Consider the following 17,627-nt stretch of genomic DNA (forward strand, 5'->3'; position numbering starts at 1 on the left):
TTATACAAACTGGCTAGAAATTCACGAGCCCCCAAAGGGCTACAGAGAGGACTGGCCTCCTCTAACACACACCTGTCCTTGCAGACTGTCTCCTAGCCTGGCCACTGGTGAGTGTCTTCATTCTGGGGATGTTCCCTGGAGCACACAAGAAGTCAGCTGTCTGGGCACCTGTATTTTGAAAAGCAGTGCAGGGCCCTGGCCCCTTGGCATCAGTATATGACACCCACTTGGGTTTCTGCCAAGGTTGGTGCAGACTTTGCCCCAGGACAAGAGATATCATGAGATCAACAGGGACTATTGCCCATCGTACCCCCCTCTTCATCCACTGTTCAGAGAGCCTTGCACTGAGAATGTATGAGGGCAGTCTCACAACCTCACCAGGCCCACTGTGTGGGATAGTAATTACTGTTCAAGAGATAAGGGCAGGTGTAGGACTGGTGGCTTACAGAACAGACCTAAGCTAGGTGGGTCTTGGGCCTCAGAGACCACCCTACTGCTCCCCACCCTTTCAAACTTTCAGGTCTACCAGATACCCCAGAAGCCCTGGAGGTTCAAGCACTAAACAAGCTGGGGAAGGGCCTTGATATGACAGCCCTTGCCTAGCTGTGATTTGAGCAGACTGTCCTCAGGAAGGGCTTGGTGCCCCAGCAGCCAGTTAAGCCCACCGGGGCTCAGCATGCAGCCAATCTTCAAGATACATTTTGGTGATATGTATGTAATGTTTGTGTAGATCAGACACCATGTATCACATGGTCACAGCCTGCATGCACTGCCCTCTAGTGACAAATGTGAGCAACGGGCACCAGCTATGCATCCACAGAATACACAGAGGCTTTCATAACCGAGGTCTCCACCCTCCAGGGTACAGCTAAAATGGAAGGTGAGGGTAACATATCCAGCCTGGTACAGGGCTGTGACCCCTCTCTTCCAGATGCCACAGGCTACTCCCACTGGCTCCCATGGCCCTGAGACCTATCCAAGTCTAGATCCTGAGGGAAGCAAAGTCTGAAGTCTCTTGGGATCCCAGGGCTCTAACAGACCTTTTCTCCAGCCAACTAGGGCCAAGGAGGTATCCCCAGAGCCGAACTGTAGAATAACAGCCAAAGGGTGTTTGCCAGCTTGCCTTGCCAAGACACCTGAAGCACTGCCCACCATTGACTGCCCTGTCACCCAGGGGGAGCCACCCAGAAAGAAAAGCCCTGGGCTCAGCTACCATTCTAACATTCAGCAACACAGCCCCTTTGAGCCTTGGTCTCTCCACTTGCAAGCTGGGATAACTCTTGCCAGCCAGTGGCCTCAGAGGGCTCATTAGTGAGATAATGTGAGCAAAGCGAGCCAGCCGTCAGGGGACCAAAGCTGCGGTGTAAGTACAAACACAGTGGTAGGGAGGCCACAGAAGGCACTTAACCCAGTTTCTCTTAATTAAAATTCAAGTTCACAAACACCAATCTTGGAGGGAAAGAGTCCTGCCAAGAAGCCAGGCTGCAGTGATGGGTCTGCCTGGCCACTCACTGCTCCACCATCACACATTTCATCAGTCCTCTACTGGGTACTATCTGAGTTAGAGATGGGAACCCTATGAAACTATGACCTCCAGGATCTAGTCTATTAGACTTTGTACCCTTAGCTTTCACTGGGTATGAGGAAAGCCCAACCAAGAGGGATCTACTGTTAATCCTATCAGTCCTAGAGGCTCAGTGGTATGTCCTGACCTCGAATCAGTGCTATGGCCACATCACAAAGGATATTTGGCTTAATTCCAAATCCTCAGTTAAAATAAACTGGTACTAGAGCAGTAGCTGCTGAAGTTTATCCAACATGAGACTGGCTCCTAACTACCCATAGTGAATACATCCCTGTGCCCACCAGCCTGGGGTTAGCATTCTGAGGAAGAGGGGACTGGAGAGAACCATTCTACAGCAGGGAATGGTTACCTAGCTTCTGGCCACCCTACAACTGAAGCTAGAAGCCAGCTCTGGTCCTTACCAGAAGACCTGATGAGCTTTTGACTGTGGTCCATGCAGGCTCTCTTTTCATAATATTTCTCCCCAAGCACCCCTTGAGATCTCTATCCATGTTACACAATGTGAGCAAGTACACAGCCACCAGAAATGGTCAGAAGGCAAGAAGACAAGCACACTCATGCTCAACTACAATCTGGGGCCCAGGCCTGTGAGAACACACCTGATGCTCTTCCTCCAGAGGCATTTTAGGGGCTGTGTAATGCACAGTGAACTCTGAATGTGATTCCCACCCCACTCCTCCCTAGATGGAGCCACAGGTTAAAACAGTGTGGGACAGCCACAGGCCTAGCCAGGCCCAACCAGAACTATGGAGTTCCTTTACTTCTTCAAGCACTTGCCCAAGAAGGAGGCCTGTAGACCCTCCTTATACACGAGGGAGTTTCTAGTTGATGATGGATTATCAAGAGCCTGACTCAAGGAACCAGGAGTCAGGAGAGAGCATGGGGCTCAGACTGGGCTAGGATGACTCAGCCCAGACCTGGTTGTCACCACCTCAGATGAACAAGCCAGTTTTTCATGATTGGTCATGGTTACAATTATTCCCAAGGCAATATTTTCCCCCATGTTTATTTTGTTTTCTTTTGCTTTGCTTTTATGAGACAAGGTCTCACTATATGTAGGCCAAGATGGCTTCAAACAAGAGACATTCCTGCCTCGACCTCTTGAGTGCTGGGATTATACCACACCTGGCTTGAAATGTTTAAATTCTTATGGATGATCAGGAAATATCCATTCATCCCTTTCTCTTTCTTCCTTCAAAAACTGCTCATTAGATGGTGATAACAACTGTGGGCCATCTGTGGATCTACTTAGATAAGATGCAGAACAGCAGCTCCTCTGTTCTTATCCTAGACTGTGTGTGCAAATGCCTGTGGATCCAGGACCTGCAGGGAATGGGACAGGTGCTACCTGCTGCTTTGCTCAACCAAGAGCCTGGGCGCCTTGTGTGGAAACAGCTACATTTGGGTGTTGCTAGGGATGAGAACTCAAGGAGATCTGGCTGGACCATGGGGCTTAAGCAGGTCAAGGCAAAGGCCTTTCCCTCACCTATCCACCCACACCCAACCGTCAGCTCACTGGCTTTGGAAGCCGCAGCAGAGGGCGCCAGGTGGGGCCTTGTAGCTTTTTACTGCCATGGGTGTCACAGCACTCCAGTAAATTGTTACCCTAATGGAGAGGACAGCCTTTGGAAACGAACTGTACAGAAAAGAGGGGATAAAATTAATGAGATAATAGCAGGGCCAAGGACCCTGCAAGTGCCTGCCCTCACGGCACGGCTCTGTAATTCCTTTTCTGCAACGGGAGCTGCAGATCTAAAGGCTTCTCCCATCCGTCCGGCAGGCCCATGCCGCCAGGAAATTTCATTAACGCTGGAAAATAGGAAAGGTATTAAGCGTGGATAATGAAGGCCAGGGAGGGAACAGTGCCTTAAGATAGTCTTCTTTCTCGCCTTTGTAATGGGAGGCATGAACTTTCCCTTCAAATCCATTTCTAATCCATTTGAAATACTACAGCAAATTATCTTTCCTTCAGCCCGAAAGCGGCCAGCCAATTTACTCCGAATAGAAGTGACAATGCCCCAGGATTTATCACCATAACCTTGACTACACCAGGGTGAGGCTGGGCCTCCCCTCTTCCCCTTGGGGGGGGGCACAAAGGATGGGGAAGGGGGAGATAACATTTTAAATGAAAAGCAGTGATAATGGGGAGAAAGACACACACCTCAAAAGTAGTTTTTTTTTTAATTTCTTTTTTTTTTTTTTAAGAAAGAAAGGAAAAAAAAAAAAAAGGTGCTGTGTGTCTACTTCTCATGAGCACTGGAAACTTCCAAGCCAGATGATGTCTGAGATGGCAGACAGGCAGAGATGGGGTTGAGGGTACTTGGATGGCTAAATCTGGTCCTTCCCTAGCTTTACAGGGTCTGGACCCAACAGAATGTTACAACACTTATGTCACCACAAGCAGCATGAGGCTCAGTGGACAGACATCTGGCAGACAGCTCTTCCTAACAATTGCCCACCTGCCCCTCTGTGGGCACAGTCCTCCAGGCAGCCTGGCCTCTGCAAATCAGACTCAGGGTGCCACTCTCAATGTCCTCATGCATGGGACTCTGACATACAATATACCCCTCTCTTAGAGACCAATATGACCAGTACAGACCCAGCACAGATGGTAAAGGAGCAGGCAACCTGGAAAAGCATGGACCCTGGCTCTGGGCAGAGCACAGTAAGGTGGCATGCAGAGTCCCAGGCCACAGTCAAGTAATTCTAAACTTGGAAGCCCACACATGCCAGGTCCGATGGCATCTTTGAACCACAGAGACTGAGATCAGGGCTGGGTCTCTACGAAGACTGCTGATGAGGGAAGAGAGTTATCCCGGCAGCTGGGGCAAGAAGGTGGGACCTGAAGTCCATTTCCTTTCAGCTACCAGACAGCATAGATAGTTCATGGGTAAACTGAAGTGAAAACAGTGAGAGTCCAACCCAGAAGCCTCCTGTGCCTCCCAGCTTAGCTCTGGCTCTTGCTGCTATCCGTCACACACCAGCCTTGCCTGTTAAAAAGAAACAGGTAGCTGGGGAGGTGCCTCCATCTGCAAAGCACTTGACAAGCAAATGTGATGCCCAGAGTTTAATCTCCAGCACACATGTAAAAAGCCAAGTGTAGAGGTGCATACTTGTAATTCCAGTACTAGGGAGGCGCAGAGGACAGATCCCAGGGGCTCACTGGCCAGCCAACTTAGATGACTTGGTGAGATCCAGGCCAGTAAAAGACCTTGTCTCAAAAAACAAGGTGGGCTGGGTGATGGTAGCACATGCCTTTAATCCCAGCACTCAGGAGGCAGAGGCAGGTGGAATTCTGTGAGTTCAAGGCCAGCCTGGTCTACAGATTGAGTTCCAGAACATCCAGGGCTACACAGAAAAGCCCGTCTAGAAAGACAAAAACAACACAACAACAAAAAAAGCAAGGTGGATGGCTCCTGAGGAATGGCACCTAAGGTTGGTCTCTGGCTTCCATGTATATGTGCATATGTGTATACACTCACAGTCACATGAACATACCTCTCCCCAACAAGAAACAAAGTCCATGTTTGTCTCCCTCTTCTCACTGCCAAAGTCCAAGTAACATTTGTTTATACTTGCTTTCTACACTTACACCTGCCCCAGACCCACGCTGTTCCTCTAATCTGCCCACCTCCATCCCCAGAACCTTCTGCCTCCCGTCCTCTCAGAAACAAAGGCCGTGCTACCTTCCCTCCAATCCCAGGCCTTACCCATTTGTCCCATGCTGATACCCTAGAGCCCAGCCTGGCTTCTACTGGTTCAGGTTAAGGATTCCCTTCATCTACTCTTTTCTGCCCATTTCTTTGAAACTGATAAAGTCCCCCAATTTCCTCATTCTATGTATTTCACAAAAGGTCCATAGGTCTGGGCTCTTGAGTCCTTGCTGGTCACTGCCCCCATGTTCAAACACTCCCTTTCTCTAGTCTAGAATTCCAGTTACCCTAGAAAGTATTGTGTCCCCCTGGTACTGGGTCTTTGCACATGATGTCCCTCTGCCTGAAGACATAATTGGATCTGGATCCAAGCTCAGGTATTATGTCCTTGGGGAAGCCTTCTTCAATACCCAGTGAAGGTGAGACACTCCTAGCCTAGGGAAGACATGGATTCTACCTAGCCATTTGTCTGTCATCCAGGACTCCTAGAGGGCAAGGGCCATGCTGTGTGGAATGTGGGCAGCTCTGGAAATCTGTACTAATGGGCATGTGCCAGATAGGAGAAAAGAGGTGTGGGTTCCCAGGCCTCTCAGGGAGGGCAGGAACCAAGATGTGTCTGAAAGCTCTGGGCAGTTACAGGCACGAATAGTGGCAGACAGAACAAGGAGATCTGGCAAACAAGGTACTCATCTGTACAACAAAGGCTGAGCACCAAGGAAGCAATGGGCTAGAAAGAGGAGGCTCAGAGGACACACGAGGGCAGAGTAGTGACCCCAACACTGCTTGCTGCCCAGAGAATGGCAGCATGTGGGGCCAGGCACCCATGCTCGTGGTGATGGAACAGGCGTTGGGCAGGCTGGCTGGGGAGCAGAGAAAACAACCAGGAAAGCATTTTTCAGGAAATGGAGCACGGTTTTTGAAGCTTGGAGCTGAGCAATCGAGAGTGCGCAGTCAGCAGAAGAGGCAGCTTGCACGGCGAATCCCCAAGTAGGTCAGGCGGAGCTGCCGTGACAAGCACTAAACTGCTTACCAGGGCTTTCCACCAGAAACTGACTGCCCCACCCCAGCCATTCAGCTCAGGAGAGTGAGCTAGTATGTGTGCCTGTGTGTGTGCAAGTACACGAGCATGTGTATGAGTACCAAGCAGTACAAATACTGCTTCCCCCCAGTGCTCTTCCTACCTAAAGGTTTCAGTACCTGCACGTCAAGGACAGGGCAGCACATGAAATGCTCTCAAACAAAGAAGCCTCACTTAACAGGCTTATCTCAATGACCAGGCCAACCCAGTATCTCAGGTTCCCAAGATGGAGACAGTCCTGGGGAGAAGACAACCAGAGCCACATGAGACAAGCAGAACAGTGGCATGAGGTTGGGGGTAACTAAGAAGACTTACTATCCTGGGATACAGGCACCATGTATAAAGGAAAAGTGCAATCTTGCCCTGAAGGGCCACAGAGATGGTAAGGATATACATAGAGAAGGCTGACTGTATAAACTGTACTGAAGGAAAGAGGTCAGCCTTGGGCAGGTAAGGCCATTGGTAGGCAGGGGATGCAAATGGGTGGCTGTTGAAGGAGGTGAGAAAAAGTTGTCTAATTGGAGCCTGAGGTTGACCCATGAACAGGACCCCAAGAAAGAACTCCGCTATGTCACCCAAGAACTTGTCAGGGTATCACTCCTTGAAGGATCCTGCCCCTCCCTCTCTCCCCTCCCCCCCTCACATTAACGCGCAACAGTGATTCAGGGGCACCCCTTGCCAGCCCAGCCCACTGGTAGTGGGTAAAGCTAATTGCTCTGCCTCCATTACAAATGCCGCTGCCCTATTATGAGGGGCTGGGCGATTTTATGTACTTTATGTGCTCACGTCTATTCAATTGGTATTTCGATCAATGGATACATTACAAGCTTTCCCTTTAAGAGCCTAATAAACAACAAGATGGAAAGTAAAATTCTCCATAAAATGACACTTTTAAAAATCCATTTCAGCTGAAGCTATTGGTGTTTTGTATGTTAGCTGCAAAAAACAGGTATTGCTAAGCCTTAATGGCCCTACTCAAGAGTGCAGAGTTCAGCAACATGGGTAAAGAGGCTGGGGCCCAGTGGCCAAACAATTACCCTTGGTGGTAATGGCTGGTATATACCACAGGCAGTGCCCTCAGTCCTCTGCAACTGGGCACCAGTTTTCCCATATTGTCAGTCCAGGCTCACTCAATACCAGGGTGTCAGCAGCTGACGGGCATGGCTAGGCCCTCAGGTATCCACGGATCATACTATTTAAGCAGACTCACAACAACACTCCTCCACTAAGCCATGGGAAAACCCCTCAAAGACTGTATTGGGAATTCAACTGGCTCCCTGTATGAGGGGAGCCTCACTAAGTGGCCTCTATACCAACACCAGGGAAAGACCACAAGAGTCAACCATAAAAACTCATTAGAGTTAGACAGATGAACAGGTAAATGTATATGAAAATCAATATCCTTTCAAGATGTTAGCAAAAACCAGGTGGAATAATACATATGGAAGAAAAAGTAGTGAGAGCTCAGAAGAACTTCATATCAGGTGTATCTGGACCACCTGTGGAGGCAGTGACACTCCCTTAACACTGAGAACAAGAAACACACACAGCAAGGCAGGGCCTTCCTGGCTGTGCAAGAAGCAAAGCAGTAAGAAGGTGCAACCTGCTGCTTTGGAAGATGGTTGTTAAGGGAGGCTACAAAAGTACTCCTACAGTTCTCCTGGTAGAAAAAGTGTTAAGGAACAATTCCAATGAACAACCCATTGAAGCTGGGGGTTTAAGTAAGTTCACCAGACCCAAGATAAATGATAAATAGGTGTTTATTAAGGAAGGACTTACACAGATCAGAGTAAATAACCACTGAGGTCTTCCTGTTCCAGAAGATGCAGTCTCTAGTCTTCCGATGCTCCCTGTAACCCAAGAGAGCATGCACCAGCTCCTCCTCTCCCTTAAGGGGTCACCTGTACCTGAAACCATGCCCAAAGGGTATGGGCCATACTACAAGTTCACTGGCAAGGCAAGATGCCACTACTGCCCATCCACTGGAGAAAACAGAGGGGTCAGAAACAGCCCTAGTGTTTAAGGGTCTGGGTAAGAGCTGATACCCATGTACTTGAGCAAGTTAAGGGAGCTCCTTTCTTTCTTTCTTTCTTTCTTTTTTTTTTTAATTATTTATTTATTATGTGTACAGTGTTCTGCCTGCATGTCTGCTTATAGGCCAGAAGAGGACACCAGATCTCATTGTAGATGGTTGTAAGCCACCATGTGGTTGCTGGGAATTGAACTCAGGAGCTCTGGAAGAGCAAGCAGTGCTCTTAACCTCTGAGTCATCTCTCCAGCCCCGGAAGCTCCTTTCTTATCTCCTTTGAGATACAAGAGTGTTGACCCACCCCCATAAAATAAAACTCAGCCCAAGAAGTGTCACAGACTCCAAGCTGACTTCTAAGTTGCTGAAAGAAAACATGGCTTTGGGTAGGCAAATATTTCTTAAACAAAGAACACTACTCATAAAAGAATGATAGCTGGGCAGTGGTGGTATATGCCTTTAATTCCAGCACTCAGGAGGCAGAGGCAGGCAGATCTCTGAGTTTAAGGTCAGCCTCGAACAGAATGAATTCCAGAATAGTCAGGGCTACATAGAGAAACCCTGTCTTGAAAACCCAAAAAAGAAAAAAGAAAAAGAATGATAAATCAGAGCATTAAAAAATATGTCCTTAAGCCGGGTGGTGGTGGCACACGCCTTTAGTTCCAGCACTCGGGAGGCAGAGGCAGGAAGATCTCTTTGAGTTCGAGGCCGGCCTGGTCTACAAGAGCTAGTTCCAGGACAGCCTCCAAAGCCACAGACTCATGGGGGTGGGGGGTGGGATGACAAACCAAACCCATGTCCTTAGACTGCTGGTGTAGCTCAGTTGTAGAGAACTTGTCTAGCATGTACAAGGCGCTGACTTCATCAGCAGCAATACAGAAAGCAAGTCATAGAATGCAAGAAGACATCTAAGAGAAGAATGTATCCATTATACAGTACTTCAGCAAATCAATAAAAAAGCAAGCACAGGCAAAAGACTTGTACAAGAACTTCATGAAAAAGTACAACCACAGAATGCTAAGTATGTAAGCCACTCAATATCATTTACTTGACAAGATGGCTTAGCAAGTTAAGGCTCTTGCTGCCAAGCCTAACAACCTGAGTCCAATGCCTGGGATTCACACAGTAGAAGGAGAAAATAGAACATCACAAATTGTCGTTTGATCTCCATTTGTATTCTCTCTCTCTCTCTCTCTCTCTCTCTCTCTCTCTCTCTCTCTCTCTCTCTCTCTCTCTCTCTCTCTCTCTCTGTCTGTGAGATGCTACCACATACCAGCATCATAGCTCCAATAGAGAACAGAGGGACTGCAACATTGATGCTATAACTGACTATATCATGGAACAACAGCATGGGAACCTGGTTGTCTTATCTACTAATCCTTTCATCCATCCCAAGGCTGAACTCCATGAACAAAGTTCTCTGAGGGCAGATGCCAAGGTAAAAAATAACCGAGACACTTGACAATAGCAAAATGGACAAGTCATGAGAGAAAGCTACTGCCACAGGCAGCACTCTGTACAGCCCAACTCTGGCTGCCTGCCCCACAGAAAACATGGGTGTTTCAACAACACAAACATGCTTCCTCCTGAGGCTGAGCATCCTAGACTCAGGTGCCATTGACTGGCCTCAGGGAAGGTTTCCCTTACTGACTCCAGATGGTGCCTTCCCGCTGCTCTCACCTAGCTTTTCTCCAGGTGTGCAGCCATGTCTCTTCCTTTTCTTATATGCTGCCAGTCAGGCTGGATTAAAGCTGAACACATGTATGACCCCAGTTAACTTTACTCATTCCCAGAGACCTCTTCTCCAAATAAGGTTACACAAGGGTCAGAGTTTTACCTTATGAATTCCAATGGAACACAATCCAATCCACAGCAAGAGGCAAACAGAAATAACTCTCTAGGACCTGCTGGATGTTTCTAGTACCGGAGAAGCTCAGGACAGAGCCTTGGAGATCAGACTGCTGTAGGTAACAGGTAAGGGAGCCTCAGGGAAGGCTCTTCTACAGAAACTGATGCATGGAGTCTTAAGAGGGAAAGAAACTTCACAACTCAGAAAAATAGGACCTTCTGATAAATGGCCTTAAACAGAAAGCAGAACTGAAACTGGGTCCTATGAATCCATGAGAAACAGGCAAGCCAGAGGCAAATGAATAATAAAAAATGTTGAATTAAGAACCAAACCAAAACTCGGGAATCCACATTTCTAGTGACCCAGGGTCTCTCAAAGCTAAAAACAGCCCCACACCAGACCCATACAACAGCCCAGCCAATAGCACTTGCCCCGGCCAGAGCCACTGTTACCCTATGAGAATGGCCCTGGGAAGACCAAAGAAGCAATAATGAAAAATGATGACCTTAAGGTCAGGCCTGAGGCGGAGCTCAGCTGCCCAACCAGCAAGGGAATGGTGCCTCCTTTAAGATTTCTTAGGTGCAAATATCAGAGGACAGCATGGAGTCTGGAATCAGTTGCTCTGGCACAACTCAGTCCTGCTCTGTCACTCCTAATGATGACACACAGGAGCTATTCTAGCACCCATAGCACTGCTAGCCCACTCTGCCAGGATTACCCAGAACTGGGACAAACGAGAACCAGGAGGGAAGGGCTAGGACAACCTCCCTACAGCTGAGACTCTTGAGACCCATAGATCAGGACATGTCAGGGCTGTCCCTCCAGGGTCTGCTCAGGCTCCTGCTCAGGCTCTGTGGTTAAGCCCTTGCCCCACCCAAGCCCGACCTCCCTGACCCAAACAAGGAGGGGAGGAGGGACCATAATTTACGCTCCCCACGTATGGTTTATGGCTTTCTTAATTCAGCTCCTGCTACTATTAATGTAGTTAATGCTGAGATTATATCTATTTTCTGGCGTCAGGCAGAGATTTATTCAAGCCATTTTTCCGGTGGAGGCTCCCACGCTGTTAAATCAAGCACCTTGCCAATTAAGTGCTGACTTGGGAAGTGGACGCAATCTTAACAGACATCCCACTGCAAATTACACAAGGGACTACAACTCTGGGGAGGGGCAGGCAGACGCAGGCACCTTGCTGACTTGAGGAAAGCCCCTCAAGACGCCTGGGCCTGGTGTTGGCAGTGGCTCAGCAGGAGCTGGGGTCCCAACATGCCTACCACCTGCAGACTGACCAAGTACCTGGCCTGCTCCTGATACAAGAAGGTTTCTCAAACTTCAACTCTGATTTACACACCAGGTCAAGGGTCACCAGCAAAACATACCTTAGGTCTCCATGAGCTTCAGCTGCCCAGGCAGCATGTGAAGCACTGAGACTTCCAACAGGCAGAGAAGGATGAGGTGGAGGGCAGAAACCAAAGGACCTAGGAGGAGGCAGCTCCCACTGGAGGTCTGTTACCTAGGCTCAGGATAGACATAGAGTGGCATCCACTCCCACATCTGAGAACAGAGCATTATAAGGGGGTAAATGCAGATGAGAGGCTGGGAAGCAGGTGAAAGAGATAGGGTAAAGGAGGGGCCTTACCCTGACCTGAGAGCCCATGGCCCCTACAAGCACTCTTACACCCTATGGAAGCACATTTCCTCCTGAAACTACTATAATAACAGAGATGCTTGCTCTGGCCACCCTTCTCCTCAATATGACACAGTGGGGTACTAGGATGAGCCCATCTGGATCCTAAGTGAACATCTGGCAGGGAGCCTAAAATAGGATGATCCCTTCAGACAGCAGCTATCATGGGAGGGAACCTATCCCTAAAAGTGCCATGTTTCTCAAGTTCTAAGGCAAGGCCATCACTACTCACCATCCCAACACCAGGCCCAGCCCTGAGAGGTGAAGCATGTTTTGAGGTAAGATCAGCTAGACAACTGATATATAGGAAGTTAGATATGGTATTGATTATTTGAATGACACTTTACTACCACCTCTAAAACCAGGTAAAAAAGGTATTTAAAACAGCATTTAATGATGTAAGGCACCCAGGTAGCACTGAGTGACAAAGATAACTTAGTTTCTCCCTGTCAGAGAAGCATCTCCACTTTCTTCTGCTATGCATGTCCAGGGCTGCTCATGCCTGCCCCTCACCTATGAGCTTAGGCACCAATTGCCGTGGCACAAGTGCTCCCTAAGCTGAAGGAAGGAAGAGCCTTCAGGCTTTCTGAGTGTTCCTTCTTACCAACCATCCTCAGACAGAAGGATGAGCCTTCCAGCTCTGTCTTCATGGTGTGGTCTGTGGTTATGTTGTGGCAGAGTCTCACTGAGGCCCTCTGGGTCCTGCCCCCTCAGGATTCACCCACAACAGGAAGAGGGACAGCCATCCACAAACCAGGATGGGTAAGGTCATACCTATGTGATTGTGATGTTCTTTACCATAGGTCTATCACACTATACAGAACTTCTGTCACACAGGCCAACAAGAGGAAAAAGAGGTCAGTTACCTTTATACCCTCTAAATCAGATTCTGCCACATGGGGCTCAAGACCAGGAGCAACGCCCAGTGCCTTGGAAGCTAGCCTTGATCTGGGGTCCACAAATTTCTCAGTGGGTACAAAGAAGATTCTATTACCCCAAAGCCCTAGCCTTCTGCTACCATCCTAACCCAAGGGGTATGTCCATGTGCAATAGCACTGTGGTAGACTAGCCCATTAGAAGGGAAAGCACTGAGCTGCAAGGTTTCTCCAGAAGGTTTGAGTCCAGGGCAGGTTGGAGGACAACCAGGGTATGCCCAGTTGAGCTATTCCTCAGGCCTGCACTCAAGGAAGCAGCATGTGGGGCTACAGAATCCATACACAACAATCACCCCTCCGCTGGGAAGACCTCATGCTCCTTTGCCTGGCAGCACACTCTGGAGAGTGTCTCTCACTCACACATGGGGCCTCAGGGTCAAGGACAATTTCACACAGAGGCAAGAGTGAAGAAAGAAAAGACAGCACATGGAACCCACAGGCAGTCACAGAGCATACCAGACTGAGATTGCTTCAGGAGACATAGACATCACAAAGGCCAGCAGGAGACAGAACCCATGAGGGACATCAGTGCAGAGCCCTGAGCAGGGAGCATGTGCAGGTACTGCTTTTGGATGGCTCATTGTTCTATCAGAGGGACAAAGAGACCATGAATATTCCAGTGAGGCAGGGGACAAACCACTGCTGTCTGCCCTGCCTTCCTTTGGCTCCACAGAGCCTCAAAATGGGGCCATTCCAAGTCCAAGACACTAGACCTGTATGTACAAAAGCCTCTTGGTCCTAGCCTGTACCCTTTCCCTGTGTCCCCTCAGACAGTCTTATCACACTCTAGCCATCACTTCTTAGCTTCATGCCAGTAGCACTAAAAGCCTGGTAAAACAGCAGTGGCAGTGTTAACAGAGGCTGTCAGAAGGGTGTGTGACTCTGTGGAAAGAGAATCCTGTAGACCACAGCTCTGTCCTGCTCTTCCAGAATTTGAGAGGCAATTGAGGGACAAGTCACGCTCTACTCCTACCTGAAAGCATAGGAGCACTGAGGTCTCTGAGGGAACTTTCAGTCAAGGACATATTTGTCCTGGTCCCTGGGCCATTCTGGAGCTCACCCAGAAGCTATCAACTTAGATGTAGAGATGTAGAGCCGGGCGTTGGTGGCGCACGCCTTTAATCCCAGCACTCGGGAGGCAGAGGCAGGTGGATCTCTGTGAGTTCGAGACCAGCCTGGTCTACAAGAGCTAGTTCCAGGACAGCCTCCAAAAGCCACAGAGAAACCCTGTCTCGAAAAACAAAAAAACCCAAAAAAACAAAAAACAACAAACAAACAAACAAACAAAAAGATGTAGAGATATAGAATGACCAGGCAAAGGAACAGACCTGTGTGCAGAAGCTCCAGCTGGCTTCCTGCTCTGAGGCCAGAGTCTAAGAAGGGTACCTGTTGGCAAACCATGATGTGCATGCACTGCCTTTAAGAACAGTAGTAACCAATTCAGCCATCAATACAAATTGGGGCCCTGGCACCCAAGAGTTTCCTCCTCAGGGGCTCAGTCTCAGTCTTGGCTCTTTCCCACCAGTAAGCAAGTGCTGGGTTTAAAGATCTCTGAGAAGGGGTTGGAGAGATGGCTTGGTAGTTGAACCCTCGTTGCTCTTGCAGAGGACTGGAGTTCAATTTCCAGTACCTACAAGGTGGCTCACAATGGTCTATAACATCCACTTCCAGGAGATCTGATGCCCCCTTCTAGTCTCTGCAGCACCAAACATGCAACTGGTACACAGACATTTGCAGCAAAGAACCTTACACATAAATAAAGTAACAACACACAAAAAGATCTCTGAGAAAGTATCCTCCCTTCCTGAGAGTACTATATCCCTCAGGTATATCCCAGCCTCAGGGTTGGTCAGAGGTTAGCTGTTGCCCTTACAAGATGGCTCTCCTGCCCATCCCTCTCTGAATGGCTTTGAGAGGGCATGGAGCTCAGCTTTAGTGGAAGCAGCAGGTGTCTAGACCAGGATGCCACTCAGCCCTGCAGCCCAGCACCACAGAAGACCCAAGCTCAAAGGCCTGCTTGCCTCAAACCGAAATAAATAACCAAGGCATGCTTTGAAATGACTTCCAAATTAAGAGTTGCATCCGTGCTGTCAAGCCCCTGCTAGCAACTTCTGTGGCACCTTCCGTGCAAAAACGTATCTCAGCCCATTTATTAGAATGATGAAGGCAAAGGGATCTAAAAATTGCACTCCTTCCTTAATGAGCAGCCGAAGGGATCGGTAAGCATAATTTCAGAAGCCAGTAATATTTTATATAATCGCCGAGTGGTTTAAATTGAAAACCCCCAACTGAATCAATATTTACTGCATTGAAACGAAATGAATAGTAATAAGTCACTAAGCTCCCTGTCCTGTTTCATAAAATAAAAAATTATAAAAATGAGCACAGGCGCAGGGAGGCCATCACATTAACTTTTACAGCACTTGGGGAGCTGTAACCGCCTGTTCTCATAAAATAAAATTCTAAAAAACCTGCCGGAAGAGGCCTCCTTCAACACCACGTGGGCAAGCTTGGGGAGGGGGGACAAAACAGGAGGAATGAAGGCTCCAGGACTCATCCAAGAGCCCTCCCTTGGGCCAGAGAGACCTCTTGAGATCTCCTGCTGCAGGCTGACAACACCTGCTGCTTGCTTAGTTCCTTCTGCACAGAGGACAGAGGGGCTACCTTGAATGCTACTCCCATTCCCCACAGGCAATATCCTACTTTGGTTTCTTTACCTACTTCTCAAATTTCAAAATGTCATATGGAATATGATGGAGCAGCCTGACAGCGGGTAGAGACATGGTCCAAACAGACACACTCAGGCCTGTATCTTTCACCAGGCTAGGGAGGAACACAAGTGAGTGGTGGGGAATGAGGTCCAGTAAGTTCCCTGAGATATAAGCATGGGACTAGGGCTTGGAGAACAATGGTGTTAGCAGACAGCCTGCCTGAGAGGGAAGTGTGTGCAGGGACATTGTATGCGTGTGGGCATGGAACAGGTGACAAAGGGGGCAGGTGGGACAAACAGGACGGCAAGCACCAGAGCACAAAATGAAGCCCCAGAAGCCACAACCTTCTTGTTTCCTGAGCTCCAACCAATCCATGAGGCTGAGTCATGAAGGAAAGAGCAGGGGAAAGGGGAGACATAGTGCTGTAAAAAACCTAAATGCACCCCACAGCTCAAGAATGAAAAGACAAAGGGCCTTAATCAAGCTGTGAATACGTGCTCAACATCATGGTCACCAGGAGATACAGTAAGACTCTGCCACACACTGAGAGTAGAAATTAAAAAACAAAACCCAAACCCAAAACCATCAGGTATAAGGCCAACAGAAAGAATCCTCCCCTATACAAGGAAGACTATGCAATTTCATATGAATGTGTGTCTTCTCCACATTTCATTTCACTAGAGGAAAAGGAAACTCAAGTGTGCACAGGTGCCTGGCAGGCTTCATTCACACCTCTCAAATGAGAATCAGCTCAAATGTTCACCCAAGGAGAATTTGCATCAATATGGAATAAGCGAAAGAGAAGCCACAAGGACAAGTGTAAAACGGGCTGGGCGGTAGTAGTATACACTTTTAATCCCAACATTCAGGAGGCAGAGGCAGGCAGATCTCTGTGAGTTCAAGGCCAGCCTTATGTACAGAGTGAGTTCTAGGTCAGCCAAGGCTACCCAGAGAAACCCTGTCTTGAGAACCATCCCCCCAAAAGAGTGTAAAACAGATCCATTGAACTGTGCAAACATCATGAGGGACAGTAACATGTGTGTCATTCTAGAACAAATGAGCCAAAGGGAGAAAAGTTGGGTGGGAGGCACTGGAAGAGGCATGAGGCAGTCAGGGCAGGGCAGAGGAATGTGTCTTTGTATAGGCAAGTGCTGCACATACAGCATTTACCAATACTCACAGACTCTGACACTTGAATTTCTACATTTCACCACATGCCAAGAACTCTACTTACTAAGCTCACCAAGCTTGAACAAATGAACACACAGACTAATGCTGATGGAATGAGGATTCTCTGGGTTGGAGAAGAGCCACAGACTGTGGTGGTGGTGGTGGTGGTGGTGTGTGGTGGTGGTGGTGGTGGTGGTGGTGGTGGTGGTGGTGTGGTGTGTACGCAAACACACATCTAAGCACAAGCAGATGCAGAGGAAATTCAAATACACACACATGGCAGGGTGTGTATGCCCAAGACTAAATTTCAGCACTACTAATACTCAACCACAGGAGGCTTTATACACACTGCAAAGACTGGCTAAGTGTTGACACACCACAGAAGCAGTATTTTTGTAAAGAAGTGTCTGATCCCAGGACCATGAAAGGGAAAATCCAGGGTGAACCCGGAGTACCTTGTCCCACAGAAAGTAAGTGTCCAGGGAATGACGAGGCCTTGATGAAAGAATCCAACCCAGCCTAAAGGATAGGACTGACTGAAGAGCAAAATAAATAATGATAAAAACAGATTACAGCCTACTTAACGGTGCAAGTTCAGGACCACACCATTATACACAACCAAGGGGTCACTACTTACAGGCAGAGTTTCGTCAACCCACCAGAAGGAAGGAAGGATTGGAAAATCACTAGATGACTGGATAACTACTCAACAGGGAACATGAGTCAGCCAAGTCCTCACAGTCTCCTTCCAATGGATCACAGTAACCTGTACAACATAAGTTGGCCAGAAGCTCCTGAACTATGTGGCTCTACTGAGCAAGCCAAGAATACATTAGAACCTCTACAACATTCCTGCCCAATGGCAAATCTACACCTAATTCCAAAAAGACACTGAAAAAGTCCAGTAAACAGATATCACACACAACACCTGGG

The 17,627-nt window shown here is 48.3% G+C and overlaps 1 protein-coding gene across 6 annotated transcripts in view; it reads right to left on the reverse strand.

Moving 5' to 3' along the window:
* Zc3h3 (zinc finger CCCH-type containing 3) overlaps positions 1-17,627 on the reverse strand; it is a 97,755-nt gene that overhangs the window by 30,300 nt on the left and 49,828 nt on the right. The window lies entirely within an intron of this gene.

Source organism: Cricetulus griseus, chromosome 2, assembly GCF_003668045.3.
Source record: "Cricetulus griseus strain 17A/GY chromosome 2, alternate assembly CriGri-PICRH-1.0, whole genome shotgun sequence".
Classification (NCBI taxonomy): domain Eukaryota; kingdom Metazoa; phylum Chordata; class Mammalia; order Rodentia; family Cricetidae; genus Cricetulus; species Cricetulus griseus.